Source organism: Vulpes vulpes, chromosome 7, assembly GCF_048418805.1.
Source record: "Vulpes vulpes isolate BD-2025 chromosome 7, VulVul3, whole genome shotgun sequence".
Lineage (NCBI taxonomy): Eukaryota > Metazoa > Chordata > Mammalia > Carnivora > Canidae > Vulpes > Vulpes vulpes.
The window spans coordinates 76664744-76685239 of NC_132786.1; the positions used below are offsets into that span (position 1 = coordinate 76664744).

Consider the following 20496-nt stretch of genomic DNA (forward strand, 5'->3'; position numbering starts at 1 on the left):
CTTCATAATAAATTATTCAGATGTATAATCATTGTATACTCTTTTTTCTGCATGTTTCTTTTATTAAAACAAATTTTAAAATAAAATATAATGATTGGGGATGCCTGGGTGGCTCAGCAGTTGAATGTCTGCCTTCGGCCCAGGGCGTGATCCTGGAGTCCCGAGATTGAATCCCACATCAGGCTCCCTGCATGGAGCCTGCTTCTCTCTCTGCCTGTGTCTCTGCCTCCCTCTCTCTCTGTGTCTCTTATGAATAAATAAATAAAATCTTATATATATATACATATATATATACATATGTATATATATAGATTAAATTGACTTTATTAAAAAATATGAAAATTAAGTAAAAATATTACCAATAAATCAAGGCATGCATTTTGAGTAACCTGGTGAGAATGGAGTGGTAGTCTTTGTTTGCTCTATTTAGTTGTGCTGTATTTCCACAATAGAAAATGTCTTGTCCAACACAATATGACACATGTAGATAAGAGTTAAAAAGATTAAAGGTACAAACAATGGGGGTACCTGGGCAGCTCGGTCAGTTGAACATTTGCCTTCGGTTCAGGTCATGATCCCAGGGTCCCAGGATCGAGCCCCACCTCAGGCTCCCCATTCAGTAGGGAGTCTACTTCTCCCTCTGCCCCTACCTCTGGTCATGCTCTCTCATTCTCTCTCTCTCTCTCTCTCTCCCTGTCAAATAAATAAAATCTTTGAAAGAAAGAAAGAGGTGCATAGAATGACTTTTTGCAACAATATTTTCTTCATGTGGAACAAAGTGACCTTTGGAGGAATGAAGCTATAAGCTAGGTCTTTGTGGTCTTGCACTAAAGCAAAGGAATAAAATGGGCTAGATACTAATTACCAATGAATGTACATTCAGTTGGCATTATTATACACCATGTATATCTAGCATATTGAAAAGCCAAATGGAAAGCTGAATTTACATTATACAAACACCTCATAGAGCCATGCTTTGTAAGAGATATGTTCAAATGAGCACTTATACTGGGAACTAGTGTATACTTAATTCCTTGGCATTAATAGCTAAGTAACACATTTCAAATGGTTAAATCACTTGTATTTTATTAAAAATAGTTACTTTTAACTGATCTTTTCCTTAAGGAAATATTTTAGCTCCTTTTTTGCAAAAATAGGCCTGTCACTTTTATTTTAAATATGTATCTGTTCACATTGCAATCTGCAAAAAGCTTGCAGATGTTCCCTGACAAAGATTAAATGACTATTTCTAAATAAATAAATAAATAAATAAATAACTATTTCACTACTGAAAACAACTAAAACGTTCACTCCTTTAAAAATTTAAAAAAAAAACCTCCACAATCATCTGTGACCATTGATGTGAAATTCATGATCTCACCAACAATCACTGTATTGTTAGCACATATTTTGAATTAAGTAGTCACATGTGCTAGGTAGCCTGACAGTGTGCAAAGTGCTCCTGGTCTGCTTTTCATGACATCACCAGTTAAGAAACACGTACTCATCTTAAAATTCTATAGTATCTGGATTCAATTCTCTGGGTTTAAATAATCAACTTAATAATTTTGAACGTGGCTTTGGAAAAATTACTTAACCATATCTCTTTGGATTCTTCTGCCTATAAAATAAGAATATATACTTCCAAATTTGCTGTGAAGATTAAAAAGAGAATCCATGGGGTGCGTGGGTGGCTCGTTGATTGAGAGTCCGATTCTTGGTTTCAGCTCAGGTCATAATCTCAGGGTCATGAGATGGAGCCCTGTGTTAGACTTTGTGCTCAGTGAGAAGTCTATTTGAGATCCTCTCCTTCTGCCCCCCTCAAATAAATAAATAAATCTTAGAAAAAAAGATAGAATCCATTAAAGTGCTTAATATAGAGTCTGGCATTTAGTAATGCTAAATGAATGTTAACTATTATTATTTTTATTATCTTACTGTGTTGTTCTCAGTACATCCTGTTATTTTGTGGCAGCTCCAACTCACCAGAGTTTATATTTTATTCTGTACTTGTAGATTAAAAAAATATTTTGAATGTCTTTTCCTGAATTGAGTAGGTGGCTCAAATAATTCATTTAGATATGTTCTAATTGCTTGATTGACAAAGTTAATTGCTTCATTTCCCTTCCTTCATTCATTCATTAACAAGAATATATTTATCGTGAATTAAAAGGAAGTTGGGAATAAAAATAGCATCAATTGTATTCTAAAAGATCTTATAATCCGGAGGGAGAAACAAAAATATGTAAACTAATAAACAGAAAGAAAATAGATATGTGATGACAGAAGTCAATTCAAAAATAATAATATCTGATGAATCCACCTCTTATGGTTGGAGAAGGAGATTTGGAAACTAAAACTTGTTATTTACAAAAGCCCTCCTGATCTTCCTCTAAATTCCATAGCCTCTCTGCCTGTGTTGACTGACAATCCTTACTCCTTGACCTGTCTTTGTAGCTTTTCCACCTACTTCAGCCCTGCATGCTGCTTTGGAGTCATGGCATGGAGAGTATTTGCTGCTGTTGCTTACCAACCATCTATTTCCCCCACTTTCTGATAACAGCTTCCCTTATAATAAAAGCATTGAAACAGAAATTGCCCCCAAATCTGGTCAGAACAGAAAGCTAACTAAAATGATTCAGTTTCTAAAGAATAATTGGGACTTCTATACAAATTACTTTTTTGTCATTAGAATATTTCTTATTAAAAAAAGAATATTTCTTATTGTGGTAAAATATATGTAACTTAAGATGTACTGTTTTAACTATTTTTATGTGTACAGTAGCAATAAGTACATTCACATTGCTGTGTATCCATCAGCACCACTCATCTCCAGAAATTTCTCATCTTCCCAAACTGAAATTCTGTCCTCATTAAACACTGACTTCCCATTCTCCCTCCTTCCAACAACACCCATTCTCTTTTCTGTCTCTAAAAATTTGATTACTCCAGGTACCTCATGTAAGTAGAATCATACAATATTTGTCCCTTTGTGAATGACTTATTTCACTTATATAATGTCTTCAAGGTTCATCCCTGTTGTAGTATGTGTTAAATTTCCTTCCGTTTTAAGATTGAGTAATATCCCATCACATGCATACACCACATTTTGTTTATCTGTTCATCCATCAATGGACACTTGGGTTTTGTCTACCTTTTGGCTATTATGAATAATGCTACTATGAACATGGATGTACGAATATTGATTTAAGTCCCTGCTTGCATTTCTTTTGGGTGTATACCCAGGAGAGGAATTGCTAGATCATGTGGTCATTCTATATTTAATTTTTTAAGGAATAGTCATACCATTGTCCACAGCAGCTTCATCATTTACAGTGCCCAAGGGTTCCAATTTCTCTCCCCACCAACATTTCTTATTTTCTGGGGTTTTTTTGATAATAGGCATCCTATTTGGTGAGTAATAAAACATTTTTATTTTTAACTTTTCTTAAAGATTTTATTTATTTATTTGACAGAGAGAGAGAGAGAGAGAGCACAAGAGAGGGAGAGGCAATGGGAGGGGGAGAAGCAGACTTCCCACTGTGCAGGAACCCCCAAATGGGGCCTGATCCCAAGACACTGAGATCATGACCTGAGCTGAAGGCAGACCCGTAACTGACTGAGCCACCCAGGTGCCCCAATAAAATATTTTTAACATAAACAGAGACACAGTGTGATTTTTATCTCAGACATGTAGATATAGGATATACTTGCATAAAAACACATAAACAAATTTAACAAAAATCAATAAATCTACTTGGTATTTTGTTTAAGTTGCATGCCAATGTTTTCATAGTTTCAGGATTTGGTATTAAGTTGCTGTTATTATTTTATATTTTTTGTTTTGTTCTTCAATGAAAAGTCTGGAGTCAGTTTGTAGTTTTGGCATGAAATAGTCATAGTCCTTTTTTCATTTCATGGAATCCTAGAACAAGAAGGACCTTGAAGTTCACCTGTTGCTAATCGACCTTGCTCACCTTATGAAATACTTAGGACAAGGAAAGGGAGCAGCAAAGCCAGGAGGCTCCTTATTCTTAGTTTTCCCCTTGGGAGCTTTTTGCTCTTCCCTGTGACTGTCTCTAAACATCAATCATCATGTATAACTAAGTGTAATGGTACACAGGCTCAGGAAGCAGAAGACAACAAATGTAATTTTGTTAACATGTTCTTTAGCAAATATCTCTATGACAGAAAGAAAGACTTAATGTTTAATTATGTCTTCACCTTCATGGATTTGTAATGCCCGCAGATATGTTCTGTGTGGTTTACGATGATAACACACATTCAGTTGGCCTGAAATATCTCATTACAACCCTGTCCGAGCTTAGCTCATCCATAATGCTGTAACTGTGGCTGAAGTGAGACTGGGATTCCTGAAATCCACTCCATTATAATACATATTTCAGTTCATAAATCCCAGCTCTTTCTCCATACACCCCCCAAGGCTGCCTTTCACTTCCTCACTAAATTCACTGGAGTGACAGTAAGCTACCCCATCCATCATTCACCTGCCTCACCGCTAAGGTGATAAATCTCCATTTCCCTCCTGAGAGTTTGACACCCAGTGGCCCTCCCTCTTCTGCAATTACAATGCTCCCGCAGCCTCTTATGATTAGAATTTCTGATTATGTGCAAATCATATGTGCAGCAACACCCGCATAACAACTTGCTAACTTCCTTCATTTCATTGTAACTGGGCCATGCTTTTTAAAAAATGACTTTAATGGAAGGACAAATGCCATGTCCTTTTAGTGTTAACACATTGTTCATTTTGTCTCATCATGCCCATTGACATTGAAAGTTGTTTTAATCTCATGAAGATAGCCTTGTCTTTGGAATGCTATTTGCCTTAATGTCTAAGAGCCTTTGTAAAGCTTGCCTAGGGATATTCTGCATTTATCTTGGTTCTAAATATGGTGAATATAGCAATCCAGACTCAAAACATATGGATGGAATGGAAAAATGTTTTTCTATAGGAAAATAATGTCAACTTGAAATATAGATTACTTGTGTCATATTTTATGAGTAAAACAAAGCTTACTTAGGTCTTGTACATGCTGGTAACAGAGCTGATTAAAGGGTAAATGAGAACAGGATGTTTGCTCCCACAACTATAATAGTATCCCCTGAGGATTTTAAGTTTTATGGTTAATTTTTCGTTGGTTTTCATATAACTTATTTATATGATCTCTTGATGCACTATAATACTTTAAAAAATATTTTAGTGTGATTATCTGAGAGAAGAAAATGATAATCCTACTGTGTAAAAAGGCAGAAATCTAAAAACCACATGTTGACTCTATATTTATACCAGTATTAAAACTTTAGGGGTACCTGGGTGGCTCAGTAGGTTAAGCGTCTGCTGTCAGCTTAGGTCATGATCCCAGAGTCCTGAGATCAAGCCCCATACCCCTCAGCAGGGAACCTGCTTCTCCCTCTCCTCTCTGCTCATGCTCTGTCTCTCTCTCTCTCTCTCTCTCTCTCCCTCTCTCAAATAAATAAATAAATAAAATCTTTAAAAAAAAATAGGTACTCAAGTTGACTTGAGCATAATCTATATTTATATTGAGAAGTACTTTTCAACTATTATGTTGCTAAACCAAAGATAATAAAAGGAAACATTTTTCAATTTCTTGAACAGATCACCTTGCTTTAGTTAAACAAAGCAGTTTTTATTGTCACAGAAAAAAGCCCGTTACTTAAAATTTATTTAATTTTTAGGAAAGAGGATCTCCCTAGTTTTGAACTCTTCATACCAACCATCCAACTTCCTGGAAAATAAGAATTTTTAATATTTAGGAACAGACCCTTGACTTATTCAGAAAATCTGGAATAATCAATGCCAGGTGAAGGAAAAAGGCAAAACTCCCATCCTCCCTCCAAATCCCCAGATTGTCAGAAAGGGAAACAGAACATAAAGACTCCTAACTCTGGGAAACGAACTAGGTGTGGTGGAAGGGGAGGAGGGCGGGGGGTGGGGGTGAATGGGTGACGGGCACTGAGGGGGGCACTTGACGGGATGAGCACTGGGTGTTATTCTGTATGTTGACAAATTGAACACCAATAAAAAATAAATTTATTATAAAAAAAACAAATCCCCAGATTGTGAATACACATTAAGAATGTTCTCAGATATACAGGACACAGCTGATTACAAACAGTGGAGTGTCCTTGCTTATCACAGAAGGTAAGAGAACCAGAAATGAAACACTAGTACCAGACTACCAAAGTCAAGGACACAGTCTCTGTTCTTGTGGAGTTTACAGTCTTGCATTGCTTCATTAAGTTGCAGAGTCTACTGTATTTAAGGATATTTGTACCTAACACCATGATGCTTGATCAGAAACATCATTAAATAAATATTATGTCCTCTGTGCTTATCTCACTGTAGTCACAGTGAATTTGTATCATGGTCTGAAGACACACATACATTTACATCTCCATGACTTTATATGTGTTTTCCCATAGATTATATTGCCTTTATCTCTTTTATCCACCTACTTATTCCTTCAGGCACAGTTGGTTGTATACATAGTATGTGTATATTATTTGTAATCCTCGATGACAATTATTAATGACTACATATGGTAGAGGGATGATGATGACTTAAAGAGGTAGAAATATGTATAAGATCTCAGCCAAAAGAGACGTGATCTGTCGAGCCTTTTGAGTGGATAGAGTTAGTCAGTATTGGCAGTGCATTGGAAGCTTCTTTAAGGGCTTCTCCAATGTTCTGTCTGCTTCCTCAATTGAATCCTCTTCACAAAGACCTCCTTCTACATCGTTCTTCTTCTCATACCCATAGATCATCTCTTCTGACCCCATCGTCCTCACCAGAGTATCCATAATGATAAACAGTATTAGGAGAATGAACACAAACTGGGTTATTAAAACCAGGATACTACAGAACAGCTTATTGTTCTTAAAGGTGATACTTTCAGGAGAAATGAAAGTTAAGGCAACGGGAAGTGTCTTTAGTATATATTCCACTGCCTAGAGCAAAAGCAGAAAAAGGGAAGAAAGTGCATTCAATCAAGATCAAGGAAGTAGCATGGAAGGATAATTATGCCTAAATCTCTAGTCTTGCTGGAACAGAGCACAAAAGAGAGTATTAGGACACAAACCTAGAAATGCAAGCAGATAATAGAAAGAGCATTTGGGTTTCATTCAATTGCCAATGGGAGCTGTTAAAATGTTTCACTAGGGCAGTGATGCAATCTGACTTGTGTTTTGAAGGAATAATTCTGGCAGTTGGTCGTCAGGAGGTTGGACTACAAGGAACATTTGCTGGAGGCAGGGAAAGTCCAGAAGGTATTTGTGGGAATTCACATAAAAGATAATGAAATCCCTATCTATTTTGTATACTCTGGTATCTGATAAGCACTCAATCAATATTCTCTAATGAAATAAATAAACTAGAACGTGAAGCTCCCTCACAACAAGGATCTGTGTGGTACATCTACATTATTTAACCAATTTAAAATCCTAAAAGTTGAGAAGGGTTATTCTTTGATAAAGAAGTCATTAAGGGCAGCCTGGGTGGCTCAGTGGTTGCCTTCAGCCCAGGGCATGATCCTGGAGATCCAGGATCGAGTCCTGCGTTGGGCTCTTTGCATGGAGCCTGCTTCTCCCTCTGCCTGTGTCTCTGCCTCTCTCTCTCTCTCGCTCTCTGTGTGTGTGTCTCTCATGAATAAATAAATAAAATCTTTTCAAAAAAGTCATTAAGTATTTTCTGTTTATTTTTTTTCCTTTTACACAACCCCTAAGCAGATGAATATTAAACTACTGACTATGACCCTCCTATTCACGAACTTGGGCTTCCCTGACCATAACATCTGACATTTAGAATTCTGTATCAATTCAGTATGGTGCATGAATTCTCAATCTTGATACTTAAGGCTTCTACTTAGTTTCATGATGTCTCAATAAAATTGCATCTGAATATACCATTCATAGGGATAGAAAGTCAGGAGCAAGTGGGCATAAAGAGAAACTCCATGGCTCAGAAGACAGGACAGAGAGCCCATGAAACTCATTCTTCCCATGACTGAACTGAGAAGCACTTGAAGTGGGAAACAGCGAGTCTTCAGGCTGCCTCGCTCACTTGCATGTTCCTGGCACTAAGTCTGAACCGCTATTTCTTGCAAGTCTGCAGTCAAGTGTTCTGCCTCTTTCTGATGCTAGACTCAGGCGGAATTGCAAAGGCAGCAGTCTCTTGGGACAATGAACCCCAAGCTCCTCAGAAGAACAGCAAAGCAGAACTCCTGAATTTGTGCTTGCATTCTTTATATCAGTGAACAAACTTTTAGTCAGAATCTATATTATCTCAATTCTAAAACGTGCTTGGTTTGCAGTTTCTGAGGCCTTAGAGAACCATCATGTTTTCCTGCCTAGATGGTTTCACATTTTACACTAATCAGCCTCTTTGGGCCAATATAATTATGCAAAATTAGTTGGTACCTTTATTTCTTGGCCTCCTCCCCTGGAGTCATTTTACTTTGAAGTTTATTGTCTTGCTCCAGTGTTTGGTAATTAAATAATAACTACAAAAGTCATAGGAGAATTCATTAAGAAATATCTACAAACTACTTCTAAAAACCTATGATAAATGCACTCTACAGCCCTGAGTGAGAAGGGCAGTGTCTGGAGTCATCAAGAACCAGGCCTGATGATCAATATAGTGACAGACAAACGCAAAAACAAAAACAAAAACAAAAACAAAACAAAACAAAAAACAAAAAACAAGCCAGGAGAACTTTTTAAATGCATCCAATAATGATCTTGCCAAATGTCTGCTTAAATTCCCAGCAACTGCTTCCCATGAGCCCTCAATATGGCTTGTAAGACCCTCCAATCCCCTCCGGCCTCTCCTGCATTATGGCTCACCATTCCCTGGCCATGGTGTTGCAGTCGAATTAGCTTTGCCATCAAATGTACCTTGCTCTCGCTGCTGGCCCCAGTTCAAGAAATGCTTTACTCAATCTCCTCACTGCACTCCTCAAGCCTATTTAAGATCTGTCATGTGACACTCATCCCTTAGGTTTCAGGTTATAGGTCTTTTCTCTATGAAACTTCTCCTTGAATCCCTTTATACTAGATTAGCCATTGTTTCTGCTTTTCTAATATACGGCAAGATCTTAGCCCAGTGCATGGCAAAAAGTAGGGTTCCAATAAATATGTGTTCCATGAATGAATGAATGGGTTACTAAAAGAATGGCACTAAAAAAAAAATCAATCTGTGCCTTAGAACATACACACACACACACACACACACACACACTCACTCACTCACTCACTTACTCACTTACTCAATGTTTTCTTAAGTTTTAGGATATCTCCCTGCCATTAGAATTGTAGCTATCTTCCTTAGGTAGCAATTCATTTATGCAGTACTCTATTCTGACATTTATTATTGAAATAGCAGAATCCTAAAAAAAAAAAATGAGCCAACTAATCAACATTTATGGAGAATCTATTAAATCTTTAACTGTGAATTAGAAAACTTTTTTGGCTCCAAGCCAGTGAGGATGCAGAATAGAAGTTGATTACTTCCAGTGATGTCTTAAGGTTTATGAAACACCATAACATGTTTAGTAGTAAAATGTTAACTGCTTATCACAAAATCATTTTCCCCCCAATTCTAGCACTGTATGTGTCACCTGTTATAATCTGCTCACCTTTTAAGACCCCCTTCCCTTCTATACTACCTTTGGCTCAGTCAGCGCTTCAATAGGCAAAAGTCTAATGTTTGCATGATTTGCTTGCAAAAAGTTGGTTTGCTTTGTGGCTCATATAGAATATGCAAAGTAATTTTCCTAAATTTTAACATATGAGTAAGGTTCTTGTGATCTTATAGGCTCTCTAATACCATTATAATTCAGAGATATTGTAGTATAAGCGCTGGCAGTTGTTTTTTTCACCCTTTTACTGTCATATGAGGGCTCAGTTTACATTTTGATTGGTGAGGTATCTACTCTAAAGACAGTTATCTCCTACAAACACATTGTCAGTCCCATGACCAGCTACAGAGCCAGCACACCTCCCCACACTGAAGCTCCTTTGTTTGAGATCTTTTTCAGTAATTGGCCATTTTGGCCACTAGTTTGTTTTGTTGTTGTTGTTTTTTTAATCTTTATTTTCATGCTTCAAATTCCCACTCATGTTTTAAATTCACCAGTAAAGAGTGAGCCCTTGAAACCCTAGACCTGCGTCCTCAACTCCAATGAAAGCAGAACTTCCTCGACCTCTGCACAACCCCTACTCCCCACCTCACCACGTGGCCCCAGGTCTACTGTGTAATTTCTAGGTGGTGTAAGTAATAAACTTCTATTTTTTCAAAGTTTTCTCATAGTTGTTGCTGAAGGTCATCTTGCAATCATATTTAAGAACTGCAGAGTTGGTTCAGTTGTAAAACAGGTTTGGAAAGAGAGCTGTCTGTGAGAAGCTTACCACCCCCCACCCTACAACACGGGGAGTGCCCAAAGGCATTTCTAGCTGATAGTATTACAATCAAGAGGCTGAGACTGGCACAAAATAGATATGAACTAAACCCTCAACTCTGTCAGTTGTCAGAATTGCAGAAAAGGACTGCATGAGAGATGTCTACTGAAAGATCTAAGGGATAATGCAGGAGAGGATGTTTTATAAGTCATAAATCATTATGTAAATATAAATATATGTATTTATTAATTCTTAGAATATTCTGAAAGACAGTTGTCTGTCAATGGAAATCTTCCCAACATGGAAGGATCTGAGTTGGAAATTATTGAATTTGACTATTAAGATAAGGAATAAATAGCAGTTTTAGAATGAAGGATCACTGGGAAAAGTACATAAAGCAGCCAAGAAATCAGGATATTAGAAAGATTCTCTATATCAACACTGAACTTCATTAAGGATAATGGCAGATAAGATTGGAAAGCATGCCAATAATCCAAGAGAGAAGTGGCTGAGGGATCATTGACATAATTCAGACAAATAGATAGTGTAGCTACTAAGGAAAAGTAATGCTTTTAAAAGTACTTGTATTTTATTAAGCATAGCACCCATCTAAATACATGTGAAAAATAATTCAGAGACACATCTATGAAGATGGTATGTGGTACATGCTTTGGGCTCATGGCATCTATACAATAACTTACTCCATAAGCATCTATTTCCAACAGGTAGGGAATGACTATATCAAGCTCAACTTGATATCCCAATTGAATTATTTAAGGAGATCAGAGAAGGTCCCCCAAACTGTGACATATTTAAATGGTCCTTGAATAAAACATTTTTTATTCTATGTTCCTTCTTTCATAATTTTTAGGCATTCTTTTATAATCTGAGTATGAAAAAACTTCCTGTTCTTTGATTTCTTTAACAAATCTTTTCTGTTATTCCCTTTTTCCCCCTTACCTAGAATTATTTCAAGACTATGTTCAGAATTCCACTTTTTAATGATGCTTTGATATCTGTCCCCATCCAAAAATCATACTTGCAAGTACTTTCCTACAGTAAGTTCTTTGCCTATTATGCCCTTTCAGATCATTTGCTTAATTCCTCCCTATCTTTCAAATCCCAGCTAAGATATGCCTCCCCTGACCTCCTAGTTCCCAGCAAGGTCACACATTCCATTAAGTGTGCTCGCAGTATATACCTCTCCCCTATCATTTATTAGTACTATAACTAAATGTTTAATGGAGTAATTTTTGGTTATTTTCTCTCTTGACCACCACTGTCTTCCCAGTAACAAATGTGATACTTTACATAGAGTAGGGGCTTGATAGATAATTACTGGATCAGTGAAGACATGCAAGAATGAATGAATAGTTCTAGCATGAAGTAAAAAGATTACAAAGCAGTTTTAGAAAATTACACCATTTTCATTAATAAAAACAAAAATTAAATGTCAAGATATCTATAAAACTTTAAAAAGTATTATTTCCAAGGGAAAATTGAGGGAAATTTTATTTTTTTTTAGATCTTAACTGTATACATTTTCTATAATTAACATTTATTTTATCAGAGCTAAAATAAAGTGCCTTGACCTACTTCACTTATATTTTTAGAAGTCCTTTACCTTATTTGGCTTATATTTGTTATTTATCTAAATAACAGATATAATTTATGTATTATATAAAAATTATATCTTTTGAGAATAGATCTAATTTATTTATTTAAGTTTAAATATCACGTCCTCAAACTACCATCTTATACTTGTATACAGCTTTACAAGCTTTCTGATATACCTTTGCTTATTTGGCCTTCACAGAGACTCTAGAATATTAGCAGAACAGATCTTGCTCCCATTCTACAGATGAGTATATAAATATAATGTTATAACAATGTTTAGTAATCACTTCCTTTCCCAATGCTATAGCCTCCAAGGTTCTTATCACTAAGAAGTATTTACTCATGTCTAAATCAAGAAAAGTGGATATTTATGTTGTTTCACTTACTCTTTGTAATATGAATTTGTCAGAAAAATGTGTCAAGATTTTATCCTATGCTCCACTTTAACCATTTTGCAAGAATTATTTAGACAGTTGAAATTCCTGTAATTAAGAACTATTTCATTCATTCAATAAATACTGAGCAATTTACAATGTTCTAGACACTACAGTTACAACAATAAAATATTTTCCCTGGCTTCATGGAACTTGCAGTTTATAGCAAGATAAACACACAAGGAAATACATGATTAATTTTGAAAAAAGCTGAAGTGGAATAAAAAACAATGAGGAATGAAAAAGAATAATGAGGAGGACTTCGCTTAGATTGGAAGGGCAAATAAGGGAGTTTCCAAAATATGAGTGAGCATTATCCAAGTGAAGAGTGGGAGGAAGGGTGTTTCAATCAGAGGGATACAGTGAGCAGACACCCTGGGCAAAAAAGAATTTGGACCATTTTGAGAAACCATTAGAAGGGATTGCAAGAGCAAAGGAAATAAGCACAAGAGTGGCATGAGATGAAACGGGGAGATAAAACCCAGCTCTTCTCTTTCCATTAAATAAGCTTTTTAACTACATTCACATTCAGAATCAGCCCATGATTTGTTGGGTTTTTTATGATGAAACAGCCTTTATCATAAATCCTTTCTGTCAATTACCTGTTATAACTGTAAGAGGAGGGATGCCTGGGTGGCTCAGTGGTCGAGCGGCTATCTTTGCTCAGGTTATGATCCCAGCATACAGGGATCGAGTCCCACATCAGGCTCCCAGCGAGGAGCCTGCTTCTCCTTCTGCCTGTGTCTCTGCCTCTCTCTGTGTGTCTCTCATGAATAAGTAAATAAAAAATCTTTAAAAAAAAATAACTGTAAGGGGAGTTGTCTTCTTATACATAAAAAAGCCAACTTCACCTTATTTATTATCCTCACTTTGTGCACTACACAGAGAAAATTGAAATTGTTACTGTGATATAGAAGGGTATATCTTAATTAGCAAATTACTAAATTATCTTTATTACTTATCTTTAATTTTTATAAGTTCCTAGAACCTTATATCTACAATTCTGTATAGAGAGTTGGTGATAAATAAGTTACTAATTAAGGTGAGAGGCAATTTATTTATGAAGAGATGAAATGATACTAATAAAACCTTAAAGCTATTGAAATTCCGTAGTTAAAGGATACTGTAGCAAATTTTTGAAATATAAGAAATACTAATCAATTTTATGTTTGGATTTTCATTTACTGGAATCTTGTCACATATTGTCAATGTGCCTTTTTCAGTTATAGCAGAGAATATAAGCACAAAGTCATAGAGCAAGAAAAATAGATGGCACTTAGAAGTATAACTCATCCAGGTGACAGAGCTAGATAAAGGAGTCATTTCAGTATATCTCTCTATATATTCTAAATCCATGAAGAGTTGAGATTCCCAAAGGAGGGCATGTAGCAGCCATCCAAGCTTGGGGAAAGGAAATCCCTTGCTGTTTATTACAGAGAGAAGAAACCAGCAAGAAGAGAAATGCAATCACAGAAATGAGAGTATCACCAGAAGTTCTGTGGAAGTTGAACCTCCAGACAACAGCAATTAATAGTGCTGAGTCAATATATGCACTCGTGTCCATCTGTTAGTGGAAGGGAGAAAAAACTGAAAAATGCTCATTGGGTTGGATTTTAAAGACAATTTTGGTGATCTTATAACTTTCTAAGAAAACAAACAAAAATTTAGACACACATATATTTGACTATTTATTTAGCTAGATGAGTCGTGTCATCAATCAGACACATATTACATACCAGCCAATGGAATATTCACTTTGCCTATAGACTATAAAATGCCTATTATCAGTATAACATATTTAAAAAAATTTCAGACTCAAAAGCAGCAATGTTAGGCTAAACATAAGGGAATTTTTATACCTCAAACATAGCTCTTGCTTTGAGTATTTTTGATATTGCTGCTCTTATTAAAGCATGTGTTTGCAGCATTATATATATATATATTATATATATATATATATTATATATATACATTTAAAAGAAAACAGAAATGAGTATGTCTCCAAGACCACAGTTGAATTGTGAAGATTGATCCTCTAAGGGCATAAAACACATGTGAAGTTCTTAACACATTTATTTGTTCGTTAGTAATCAATTCCAGTTAAGCCTCCTGAATCTTGAAAAGTCCATTTTAGGTATATTTTTGGAATGTTCTAATGTTCTGTGATAAATGGCCTCAAGGTAAGAATCTTTCACAAATTTTTCAAAAAATATCATACATTTGTGGGAATTAGCTAAATTAATTCTGCCATAACTAAATCCTGTATTTCCTTATTTATGAAATTAAAACATATTTATTTTCTCCTGGACACTGCCAATGTCATAATTTTCTTAAGGAAATACTATGGATGTGGCCACATCAGTCTTCTCTATAATATCTGGGATTTTTGTCAATTGAAATTGTTTTTATTTTTATTTTTTTAAAGACTTTATTTATTCATTAGAGACAGAGACAGAGAGAGAGAGAGAGAGAGAGAAGCAGAGACACAGGCAGAGGGAGAAGCAGGCTCCATGCAGAGAGCCGACATGGGACTCGATTCAGGATCTCCAGGATCACACCCTGGCTGAAGGCGGCGCTAAACTGCTAAGCCACCCGGGCTGCCCTGAAATTCTGTTTTTAAAAATAGTCTCATTACAGTTACTTCACATGCATTCCCTCTAGAGCACGGAAGCTATTTTTGAAGAGTGAATCCAAGTATCTTACACAGAGCTGAGTCTTAGGGAAATCTACAGAGCCAAGTATTTGTGCAGCACCAGCTAAGCATTCTGGAGTGCCACTGGCGAGAAGGCTTTATTTTTTTAAAATTCTGATTCTGACCATTTCTGATTAATGACAGTAGAAACTTACTTGCACACACTAGAAAGGTAGAACTATGTATCAGAAATGATGAACTTAAAAGAAGAAAAAATAAATGAACTTTTTATAAGCCTATACTTTTTGACACTCTATTTTTCAATCTTCAATGCAAAAAAGCCAAGAACTGCCAGCATCTTTTCATGTAGTAATCATGCCTTAAATTAGAAATCTTGGTAGTGTCTGTTTGACATTGTTTTGCTATACAAGTTTGGCATTTTAACTAGCATTTTCTCACGAATCTTAGTGCTAGATTAGAGCATTAGTCTAGTCAGTTCAGTTAATTGGAGAATACATTTCTAATGTGAATAAAGTCATTAAATCCCCTAGAAGCCAGTTGCCTTTGTTCTAAGGGCACAGTCTACACTGAAATAATAGCAAGTTTTGTTGTTGTTGTTGCTGTGTGTACCTTTAGCCTCAAGGTCAATTTAGTTAAGAAAATGATGATAGAGCTCAAATCTATCAGCATTAGTGAAAAAGCAACTCAATATACTCTTCTAACAATGCATGGGAATATTATTCACATACGAAAAAAAATAGGCAATTACTGATATCATAGCCATGTATTTAGATCAGTTAATCATCAATTGCTTCTGCTTGTAGAGTTATCTATTTATAAAAGTGTATTTGTGGGGAAGAAAGAGAAAAATGAAAAAAGATATTACATCAGGGAAGGCAATATTGTAAGATTGGAATAGAAGGGAACTTAGAAATCACCTTTCCTCATTTTACAAAAGGGAAGACTGAGGGCTGGAAAGAACGAGTGAGTGATGTATCCACTGCCGCTAGGATGATAGGGAAAAAAATAAGAATCAGTAATGACTCTTAATTCTAGATGTCAATTTGACTGAGCCACCACACCCAGATATGTGGTCAAACATTCTTCTGAATGCTTCTGTGATGGTGTTTTCAGATGAAGTGAACATTTAAATCAGTGGACTTTGAGTAATGCAGGTTGTCTTCCTTAATGAGTGGGCCTTATTCAATTAATTGAAGGCTTGAATAGAACAAAAGGACTGACCACCCCAAAGGAGGAATGAATTCTGCAGGAGATAGCCTTTGGTCTTGAACCACAATATTGGCTCATCCCTGAGTCTACAGACTGCCAGCCTACCCTGCATATTTGGGAATTGGCAGCCTCCATAATCCCATGAACCAATTCCTGGAGATAAATCTCTCTCACACACACATCTAATTGGTTCTGCTTCTCTGGACTAATAGAGCGTTGTAAATTACATGTGCCTACAAGTGAAAAGATTGGGTAAAAACATCAAGGATCTTCCCGTCTAAACTTTTTGTTTCTTTTTAACCCTTTGATGGCACTTGCAAAAATCACAGCAACATTAACAATCAACAATAATAAACATTATACAAAGAGATATTTCCCTTTAAGTTAGCATTTTGAGTCATGAACTAACTTTCTTATCTTCTCTTACTATGCAGAGTTCAACTTAGTAGTCTAAACAAACTGCATAATTGTAAGGTTGTTGATTTTCTAAGAACATAAGAAAAAATATCTTTTTATTACAGAGAGGAAGGATCAGTGTTTTTAGCCTATAGTTGAATACTCAAATCCACATAGATTAATATGGTTATTCAGCCCTCTTGCCTGTCCTTCTGTTGGTCTCACTCGACTTCTCTTCTTTTGAATCATATCTCTAGCCTCACCTTGACCACAACACTTTTCTTTTGGCTACAGCTGAGGTGGGACTCTCCCTTCTCAAACCCCATTTTCGCTTTTAGCTCTTAACTCTTATAATTTTCTGTCTGAGTTATTCAATATAGTGTTCAGTCCTGTAGTGTTATTCTTTAAGATGAAAGAGAAGTGTTAATGCTTAGAGAGTGCCTTAGTGACTTCATCCTGTAGGAATTAAAATATGAGGAACCCAGAGCTTGCTGGTGGTACTGACATGTCTCCTATCCTAACAAGTAGAGCACTATGTCTTAAAATGTGATGGTACACAAAGTTAAAATAATTCCCCAGGCCTATCCCTAAACAGGGTCTTAAACCTCATTTACAGGAGGAGGGACAAGAAAGAGTTAGAACATCAAAGAGCCTTGCTTTCTGATGCAAGAAGATTTTAGAAAGGTGGGAGCATACATACATCCATGTCAAAATTAGAGGTGGTATGACAGTTTGGTTTCCCAAAGGGAGTTAAAAATGAAAAACACTTTTAAGGGGCTTTATTAAGTGTTTGGTAGAACAGACTGACAGAGCAATACTTTTCATAGCCGGGCAGACAACTTTCAGTATGGTGCAGGTGTAGGGAGTTGCAATGGTCTCTTGAAAGTCCAGCTGAAAGCCAGTGGAGAGCTTTGACAGGATGTGGATGGTGATGGAGTGGGAGGTCATAGTGTGGGCACTTGGAAAGGGAGAGCAGTGGTGTGGTCTAGCTGGAAGCATCAGGGAGCCGCAGCATAAATTACTGTAGAAGCAGTAGTAGCCAATAGGGACTTGGAGGTGAATGATGGAATTTAAGGACTTTAACTGGGGAAAATATGATATCAATTCAAACAAAAGTGAGAGTGGAGAGTGTTGGTAAAATTAACCAGCTGGCCCCACGCAACATGCATAAGAGTTCTTGGGACCCCAGGGAGTCCTGTGCTATAGATTTTACCCAGTCCCTAGTCTGTCCTGTTCTTAAAAACACTCCTTCTCTAAAGGCAAAAGTCTTTTAAAGCCCAGAACTACCTTCCAGCTCTGTGATTCCAGATGTTTCGAGGGTAGTATTAGATAAAGAGCAGCATAACTTTAATTTGCCTGGGGCTTCATTTTAGAAAAGGACAGCTTTCTATCTTTGCTTCTTTCTCTCTCTGCTTGAGAAAATGAGGCATGATTACTGAAGTGCTTCTGAAAGAACTCCACTGTCTTGCATTTGTAATTCCTCTGGGTGGAATTCAGTAAGAAATATGCAGAAGAAACCTCACTTTTTAAATGTGCCTTGTTTGCATAATGCTCATGTAGATCATTTGGTATCAGTTATCCTATTAACCACAGCTGCTTATTGCACACTAAATGCCATCCCAACATGCAATTCATAGTATTTGCTTCCTAGTTTTGCTGCTTTTCATTTCTGAAGTGACATGTGTCTCTGACCTCTGTCAGAGAATAAAGAGCTTTGGCTCATATTCATCAATAACTGTGGGGCTCAATATTGTGACATGAAGAAAGGCACAGATTATACCTCGAATAGAAATGTGGTTCATCTTAAACACATCAAGATGTTAAGTTTTGTCTGGAGACATTACCACATCTCCCATTAATATCCTGTTTCCCTCTTCAAAACATACACTTGAGGTTATGAGCAATTCTATAAAACTTAGATATGTAAAATTCAGCATTAAAAAATGCCAATACTCAAAGATTCTAGAGGAAAAAATTAAGAAAAATTCTAAAAAAAATTTAAAGAACATAAAACATCTGATTCATTATCATTAGCAAAACATTTCTCAGGTTGAAGAGCATAAATAATACTGATCATAAAAATATAGATCTTTTTATGTTCCTTGAGACTGTGACCTTTGTTTTGTTCATACTCCTTTTGTCCCCTCATTCACTTTAAAAATGCAGTTGCCATGTTCTGAGCAGCCAAATGAGCCCATGTGGCAAAAACCCAAGAGTAGTCTCTAGCCCACAGCCAGAACAGAGTGGAAGTCTTCAGTTCCAGAGCCTGTAATGAACTGAATTCTATCAAAACCAAAAGAGAGAATTTGCAAGTAGATCCTGAAGCAGCAGAACCTTGAGATGACCATGGTCCTAGCCTATACCTTAGAGCCTTTTAAGAGACCTTGACCTTGAGCTAGAGGACCCGACTGAATTTTGCTCATCCATGACCCCAGAAACTACAATAAATGTTGTTTTAAGCCCCTAAATTTGGGGATTAATTGGATACACAGCAAGAGATAATTTATACATACTTGATAAAAATGCTCCTAGTAGATATTAATCTCCCCTATCCCTAAACAATACTACTCATTTGGGGAGTTAATCACAAATTACCATGCATTGTTTTCTTAGTGTTAATTGATCATTTTCAAATGGTGTTCTGCAGAATCCTAAGGGAGTTGTGTATATGTGTATGAGCAAGAGTGTGTTTTATGTAAGTGGGTTGTGTCTATTTAGCGGAAAAGTTTAAAAGATGAAGGTAAGTGCCTTGCCCTGCCTTAGCTTGAACGGTTCTTCCTTTAGCTTCTAAGTGTATTAGGATGTGATATAATGTTTATTGGGAAAGAAGGGTGCTATTTTTTTTTAATTTAAATCATGGACTTAAATATCTCATGCACTATGTCTTGCCCATCATTGAACTTAATTCAATTTAAGCTTTTATAAGACCAGGAACTATTATATACTTTAGACAGTCTAGAATTTTCCATCCAGTATCCAACTCTAAAGTTTCTAACCTAGAGCTTTTAAATTCTGCTTTATAAAATATACTCAAGTAAAATAAAACTAGAGAGTCTAGTAAATCAGGCAACAGTATTACCACTTTACAACTTGAAATTGTGATTAGAATGACAATAAATTTAGAGAATAAAATTGATTCTATGCTTGAATGACCATTTAAACTATAAAATAATAGAATCTTAGAATTGAAAGAGATCATAAAGATTGTGATTATTGAAACTATCACCTGATATGTTCACCTCCCATGAGCCTTTTGTGAAATTGCTAGTCTATTCTTGAAAAACTTGGGGCTGGGGCAGCCCCGGTGGCGCAGCGGTTTAGCACCACCTGCAGCCCAGGGTGTGATCCTGGAGACCCGGGATCGAGTCCCACATCGGGCTCCCTGCATGGAGCCTGCTTCTCCTTCTGCCTGTGTCTCTGCTTCTCTCTTTCTCTGTATCTCTCATGAATAAATAAATAAATAAATAAATAAATAAATAAATAAATAAATAAATAAATAAAAATCTTTAAAAAAAAAAGAAAGAAAAAAGAAAAACTTGGGGCTTGAAAAACAAGTTTACATCTTGGACTGAGGATACTACCCCTGGAAATCCAGAATTTTGGCTCATACATCCTCAAAAAGAATTCAGTAAGCTTAATATAACAGGTAAAGCCACTGCCTCTGGATAGTTACAACATCCTGTAACTATAATAGGGTACAACATAGTTAGTACATTAATCCATTTACTTGTACTTTTATTTATTCTT

At 36.2% G+C, this 20496-nt stretch overlaps 1 long non-coding RNA gene across 2 annotated transcripts in view; it reads left to right on the forward strand.

Moving 5' to 3' along the window:
• The window catches only part of LOC140599693 (uncharacterized), a 279725-nt gene that overhangs the window by 202894 nt on the left and 56335 nt on the right, over positions 1-20496 (forward strand). The gene's annotated exons all lie outside the window — the stretch shown is intronic.